Raw genomic sequence first — 7,872 nt, forward strand, 5'->3', positions numbered from 1 at the left:
TTTATTCCTTGAAAAAAATGAATTGAAGTGTGAATGTATGTCAACACTTTTTCATTGTAATACATGCCAAGATGCATTTTGTGTTTGGTTTGCTACTTTGCAAAATACCCTTGGAGAAGAACCAACATGTTTCTGGACTTGAATTCACCTATAACAACTGGCAAAAAAAAAAAAGAGTTGTTGAATGCTTACTTGCCTTGTATTTATATTTGTATTAGGCAGGGAAATTGTTGTGGTTCTCTATTTTCCCCTGTTAAAAGGCTAGGTGTCAAGTTGTTTATTATGTTGCCAAACGTAAAACAAACACCACCACCACTGCCCGTCCTGTCCTGTCGTGTCCGTCCCCACCGGTGTGATCTCAAACATGTCCGTTTTAAAACATTGAGACAAAGCTGTGACTTTCTCAGGCCTTTAATTCAGCCAAATTCCTGTATAGGTTCTGAAGATTAGTTGATAGTTTCTTCTAAGTTACTTCCCATCGCTCCATCTGGCATTGGTGATACTGTCTGTGTCCCAGTTGTGCTAAGCAAGTGATCCAGTCCTGTCAGTTGTAGCCCAGCAATATTCCCTGTAACAGCTCTTTGGAAGTAGGATGTCTTCAGGAATAAAAGCTGAGTGTAGTAATTTTTTTTTCCCTGCTTGAATTGAATGACTCCTTACAGGTCTTCAGGCAAGAAGCAGCTGTCCAGTTTGACTGTAGAGGAGATAAAAAAAAAAAGTCTGAGGGAAGGTGAGTAGACTCAAATCAAGAGCCTGATGCAGTTCTGTAAGGACTGATGCTAATGCTGCAGAAAGCAGTGACTAGACCTAAGGATCTTCTCTTTGCGGCGTAGAGAAGATGACTAGAACTGGCTGGAGGAGGAAACATAAGCTGTAAAGAGCCTTTATGAAATAGAGCATAGGATATTTCTGCAAGTAAAATGGGGCAGTGGAGACCCTGACTTGGAATGTGGCTCACAGTAGGCAAGGGCAGGCAGGAGGGAACAGGACTGAGTTTAAATGTGGAAGCGGTGAAAATAGTTGCTGTTAAACATTTCCAGCCTGGGATAGATCTGAAGATTCTCACCATTCATTCTAAGGGGAAGTAGTGAAAATCATCTGGCAAAATGTGTCAGCCCCCAAAAATGTGGCATGGCAGTCTGTTTTTCTGACGGTTACCTCCAGGCTGGGGTCTCAGGTCTGTGCAATAAGATGGAGTTCCAATCCTGCTGCTGTCCCACCAGAGAACTGGTCCGCTTGGGTGCTGTGGGGGTGGCTCTTTCCTTTTCTGTTAGGTTTTGGGGGTTGTTTTCCTGAGTTCTGAAGGAGATGCATGTCAGAATCTCTTAAAACTGCTCAAAAGTCAAGCAATATAAAAATTAAGGTTGCATAGAGGTCTGGGTCTTAGAGTTATTTTGTAGTGCATTTTCTGTAAATTAGTTTTACTGCAGAATGGTTGAGTTGACTGTACAAACACATATGGCCCTCCCAACATTTTTTTAACATATTTAGAAAAGCAGCAGAAAAAAACAAAAGGGTAAACAATGTTTGTAGGTATTCATTTTGACACGTTTTACTGACTTTGAAGACTGTCCCAAAAGTAATGGAGAATTGTCCATTTAGGTAGATGTGTATGGGTTAAATCTGTCAGAATTACATTTTACTTCCCAACTTTTTAATGAGATGGGGGGAAAAAAAAAAGGTTTAGAACTCTTGAAGGCCTTTTGTCACAATGGCAGGGTGGACAATGGAAATGGACAATGATGGAAACTTTTGTCTGTTTTTAAACTGTGCAGAACACATCAAATTCTGTTCAACAGACTGCTATCAACTCATTATAGAAATAGATTTGAATGAGTATTAACATCTACTATAGTTTATTCAGTACGGAATTTGTGCTTGCTCTGGGGCCAACAACCGAAAACGTGCTTGGTATGAAGTTTCAAAAAGTGTTCTCTTTAAAAACAAATCCTAATATTAAATTAGGTAGACTTGATGTCTTGCTGTTTTAATCATTATTGTTTGGCTTAGATTTGAGTTTTTCTTGTCCTGTTTAGAAATTTGCAATAAACATTTGAAAGGTAAGTAAGAATCTCTACCAGTGATCAAAGACTAAATGTGTGCTGGTCATCTGTCATGAGTCAATAAACCGTGATGCCCAGATCATGTCATTCAGCCTCTGAGAATGGTTTAGTATTTTAGTGCAGCTGCCAGAAGGAAATTCAATGCTAGATTCAATGCTAGAATAAAAGAGATGGGACTCAAGACAAAATTTATCACCTTAACGAGTTATTTTTGATGCTGTTTAATACTGTGACCTTGAGACACATGCATTGGTAAACAGCAATTTCCGTTTTGTCAGGTGTCGGCATAATCTTTTACAGTATCAGTTCTGTATGAATTCCAGTGCCCCGGGCTCCTGCCTGTGTTTTAATAGCTTGATATGTGATTTTTATTCTTTGAGCTGTATATGAAAATTGTATGAAATTGTGTGAAATAGTGCCCATTTTGTCGTTGTTCTTTTGGCTGTTAACTGCTGTGATACAGTCTCTAGGGACTAATAGGCTTGTATTCATGTTTTGTAAGACATTCAAAATGTTGATAAAGAATCTTGAGAAAGACTTAAAAAGGGAAGATCTTCCGGAATATTAGAGCTGATGTATCAAAGCGTATCTAAAATTCATCAGAACTTTTCATGGAGAGCATAAATCCCCTCTAGTTTGTGTACTTTACAGCTAAAAAAAACTTCCTGAGGAAACTGTGAAATTCTAAAGCTTATTAATTTAAATTTGTCATTCTGAGAATATAGTATTTGTCTGAACAGTTATCTGTGTGATTTCTTGGACATAAGCATGTCCTATATGTGTGTAGTACATGTGTCCAAAGATGAGACTTTCCTAATATTTCTTCATAAGCTTAACAGTATATAGATTTGTAATAGAGCAGGGCAGTTTAAAAAAAATGGCAGCCTAGCTGAGAAGGAGAAAACATAGCTTGTAAATACAGTAAAAATGTTAATTTAAAAAGTTCAGAGATGGAGATCATGCTTTTCTGTTGCATATAAATACTAAAATGATTTGACTTATAAGTACAAGATTTAAAACTGGGATCTCAATTCTCTGCGTGGAAAAAATGTTTAGATATCTCCCTGGAAGGCCCTGTTAAAACTACAGTATATACTGAAGTAGCAGTAGAATAATCTTGGTTTGCACTTTGTCCTTTTCAGCTACATATTCCTTACACGATTGCTTAAATGCTGAATAATTCGGTACTTCATTTTTGCTAAATTCTCTGATGGGGCACTCTGTGTCTAAGTAGCCAGACTGATTGATTGTGATCTCAGTAATGTCTTCAAAAAAGCTTTTGAAGATATTTTATTTAGTAGAGCTGAAATTTAATATTTCTTGCCAGCTTTTATATTCTGAAAGTGTCTTTTCTGTGATCTTCTATTTCCATAGCTTTTGGCTATTGTGTGGCTCCATATTTTAGCAAGTTTAAATGTTTAGGTTTTTTTAACCTTTTTGCTTTTCCTAAGATGTTTGCCGAAAGAACATACGTTTAAATTGGCCCTATCTATACTGTGGACTGTACTAACTACAGACTGCCCAGACATGCCTTAAATGGAGCTGCTTAAGCTCCTTGTAAACTCTTGGGTTTTAACAGGGAATAAGATTTCAGAAAAGTGAGAGTGGCCAGAGTTTGTGCCAAATGTAACGGCTGCAATGACAATGTGAAATAGTGTTTAACATAGAGCTTAGATAAAAAGAGCAGGGTTATAATTTTCTTCTTAATTTAGTTCCAACATCCCTACCTAGCTGCTCAGGAGAACAGAAGGGAATTTGATGTAGCTTAAGATACCAGTCAGCTTTAATTTCTTTTTGATTATTTCTCTTTAATCATCTGCTTTGTCATTTGATTTTTATATGTTGCAGGGGCATAGTTGAGCAGTCAGCTAATGCTTGTGGTAGCTGTGTGCACCCTCTCTGTAATGGGATATTCTGGGACCATTTACTAAAAGCAGCAATCGGATGAGAACCTGATGTCCTCCTTCAAGACTGCTCTGTGATCTGGCGGCCACAGTTCAAGATCAAGGCGTTTCTTTGATAGTGCTTTGTCCAACCCACACGTTATTTTACCCATCAGTTTGTCATGCTCCTGGGAACCTCTCGTTCAAGGTTCTTTTTTTTAATGGGATGTTTCAAGTTCATTGAGTCAGTGGGTCATAGTTGTAGACTGAGTTTTTGAATCCTACTTGTGTTATAGTTCAAAGGCATGGGTAACCTGTTTTCAACTTGCATTGATTTCCAACAGTCCATCGAGATAGAGCTCTAACTTCTACACAATCACACAATGCTCCAAAAAAAATTTAAATGCAATCCCTCAATTTCACACTTAACTAAAATTCCTAGAAAGTACTTGACGATAAGCACTACATCTAACTTTAATTTGCTTTCTCTCACCGATCTGCAGCCAGGGCAGCCTTGTACAGAGTCTGCATGATTTGGGGCTCACCCTGCTAGCAGGGATCTGCAAAGGCAGTATTGGCTCAGAGAAGCAGAGCTACCAAGGGTGAGTCAAGGCAGTCTTCATCAGCACTGCCTGTGCAGCCCCAGGGGAGGACATCTGATTGCAGCAACCTCTCCAGTGGGGTAGCCCGAGGAGCCCTGCTCATTTTAAAGAAAAGAAAAAACACCCAAAACACCAAACCAACCAAACAAAAAAACCTCCACAAAAACAAGTGAGGAATGGCCTTTCTGAAACTGATACCTGGTTTTGCAGCAGTGTTGAGAGAGTAACAGCTCATGGTGTTACAAGCCAATTCTCTGGGGCAGTTTTGCACATTTCAAATAAGGGAAGATTCCTGGAGGATGATGATGCTGTGTTCAGTATGGACAATCCCTCTAGCCAGGTGATATTTAAATATAGGGCTGTTGGTGTATTGCGTGAGTAGATGCATATTCCTCTCTGTTTAGTCTTCAAGCTTGTGAGACCTTTCTCCAAAGGTCACAAAGGGTTCATCTAAATGTGACTAACCAGTTCACAAAGGTTGTGGCAACAGAGAATCTTGTCTTGGTCAGTAGTTGTATGATGCCTGGAATAGCTGGGTCTCTTGCACTCTTTATTACCACCAAAAAAAAATCAAATTAATTAATCAGAATTTAGAAGCCTGTATGGTTGCAAATGTTTTTTTACTTCTCAGATCTTTGCTGTCCTGGTATGACAGACTTTGGAGGGAAAACAAGCTGTGCTGTAAACTGGGGGATGTATATGCATTCTGGTTTTAGCCAGAAATCTGTGCTGAAGCCCAAGATCCCCTATCTTGATTTTGAGATGGTGAAAAGTGGGACAGAAGGCCCTGCAGGTCTGAACCCCTCCTGGCCAAGATCAGGACTTAAAAAAGAAAATTATATATGTCTTTCTTGCTACTGTATGGTTCTTTCCATCTTTGCTGGGTATGGAAACCGTTAACTGTAATCTTCTGGCAAGAACCACATTTCATCTACAATTTATGCTCTGGTATAAAAATGCGGAAAGGAACAACAAGGTTTAGGATTGCACAGCTTGGTGCTTACAGTTTTTGCCTACCTCCTTCATAATGTAGTTTGTTGTGGCCAACACTGAATGGCTGATCTTAAGAGCAGGTTCCAACTGAGATTTCTAGGTATAATTTAGTAGCATGTCAGTACCTGGGTGGCAGCCCTTTGAAAGCCTTGGAGACCTTATTGCCTTCGCAGGTATCTTCAGATGTCTTCAACAAGTCCTAACAGACCTTCTCAGCTCACAGGTCTCTCTTAGAAGCCTTGAAACTTAATTATGTCTTAATTTGAAAAATCTCTTGTGAAAAGATACTTTCTCATCCAAGTAAAGCTGTATAAGGCTGTATGGTGAGTGTAGTGTGTCTGTGTGGCTGGTTGGCACTAGAAGTTTCTTTCAGAGAAAAGGACTGTTGTTCTGGCTAGGTGTGAATGTCCTGAATTTCTCCTTCATCAGGTTATTCTTGGTAGGTACAAATGACAGACCGGTTTATTCTAAATGCCTGGGTTCAAAAGTGGTTAAGCATGAAGGGATTTGGTGTTGAGCACATCTGTCTTCCTCCTTCATCTCCTCCATTTGTTGTCTCAAGCACTCGTGCCATTGGGCTTTTCCACCTTGAGTGAACATGGACCATTGGCTGTGATGGTGACAAAAAGTTTGTCAAGAAATAACAATCCAGGGTTTCCAAAACTGCTTTCTGCTTCCAATGAAATAAAAGCATTGCTGGGTGCAGGCTGTCGCTCTGTCTTACACCCTCATGCTCCATCATAGCGTTACAAAATGTACTCTACCTGCATTCAGATATGTTCTAGCATGTTGCTTATCTCAGTGGTAGTCTGTAGAGATTTTGTGCAAATACTGAGTCATCCATGGCACAGGATATTTGGTAACTCCTCTGTTCTTTCTTGCTTTAAAGTTTGTCCTGGTTTTGTCATTCTGTCATTGTTACCTTCCTTTATAATGTTCATTTATTCCAAAGATAAACCAGCCTTTCTTGAGGACAGAGTTAATACTAGGTGAAACACTATTATGCAGCGATTAATGGAAGCCTAGATGCAGTTAGCAATTACTTAAAATGGGCTGGATTTCCTAATGATTACTTTGTTCTGTACAAATTTATTTTGCAGACAACTTACTATACTGAGTTATTCTTGGATAGTGAATTTGTGAGACATTTTCAACATCGCCCTGAGGCACAAGCAGAAATTGCCTCCTCACTGACCATGTATGACAAATAACTAAAATGGATAGGCTCTTGCACAGATCCTGCACACTTGAAAGGCCTGCACAATTCCTAGCTTCTGGGGGGAAAAAAAAACTTGACTGAAGTGAGAACTGCGCTGGAGAATTTGAGCATTATCATCATGGTGCACTGTTAAAGTCACAGTATATGTCTTTAGGTAAGAGTCATAAACAAATGATATGTGAAAAACAATTTGGAGTAGCCGTGAGCTCTCCTAATGTTTCCCTTTCTGCTTCATTAGTCATTATAAACCTCCTGCTACCCAGGTTATAACCTTGGGATTATTCTTTACACGATGAGCATATTTAGAGTCAAATTTTGTGTCCCATAACTTTAACCATAGCATACATTATTAAAAATTAATTTAATGGTCCTCTAGGATCCAACTCTGGAGGTAGCAAACAAGCATCTCAGTTATATATTGTCTTCAATTATTCATTAAGAACTGTGGGGATTTTCTAGAACATATCTCTAGCGAAGCTCAAAGCTGTTCTCCTAATGCCAGCAACAAAGCTCTGCTACTTAGTTTAACAGAAATGGACATGATTTCCCTCTTGGGTTTCTCGTTTGAACTGTGTAATAATTTATCGCATTTAATAAAGTTTATTACAAACATGACTTGGTTTGTGAGAAATCCTGGTGGTGAAGCTAAAGCATAATTTAATTTTCAATGGACATTTTGCCAACAAGAATTTTAATATATCACCATGTGTGTGAACATAATAAATAGTTTAACACACAAATTACACAGCATTAGTACGGGTAACTTTCTTGTACACTAGAGCCGTTTTCTCAGCAGTTTGCACTCCCAGTTACTGTTCTTCTATCTTTGATACTATTCTGGTTTGGACTTTCTAGTTGTTGCCAATTCTTTTTTTTTTTTTTTAAAGCAAACCTGTTTTCCTCAAAGAAACTGCTTAATTATGGAGCTGCCAGTACTGCATCCATGCTCTGGGAAAGGGCCTCATTCTGCCTCATGCACCAGATGTACAGTTGCACAAATGTACAAGGCGCTATGGGAAGGGTGTATCTGGGAAAATGTCACGTTTGAGAACCAGAGTTGAATTCAAGGTGGTTAAAATAGCATAACCTCTTGTGTGGATACTTGTTCCAGT

At 38.9% G+C, this 7,872-nt stretch overlaps 1 long non-coding RNA gene across 1 annotated transcript; it reads left to right on the forward strand.

Annotated features, from left to right (window-relative positions):
• The first annotated feature begins 348 nt into the window (after positions 1–348).
• LOC138681991 (uncharacterized) lies at positions 349–7,505 on the forward strand. The gene is made up of 2 exons (XR_011322221.1): positions 349–730; positions 3,912–7,505. It is a non-coding gene; the product is annotated as an uncharacterized lncRNA (long non-coding RNA).
• Positions 7,506–7,872: the final 367 nt, after the last annotated feature.

Source organism: Haliaeetus albicilla, chromosome 2 (genome assembly GCF_947461875.1).
Source record: "Haliaeetus albicilla chromosome 2, bHalAlb1.1, whole genome shotgun sequence".
NCBI lineage: Eukaryota > Metazoa > Chordata > Aves > Accipitriformes > Accipitridae > Haliaeetus > Haliaeetus albicilla.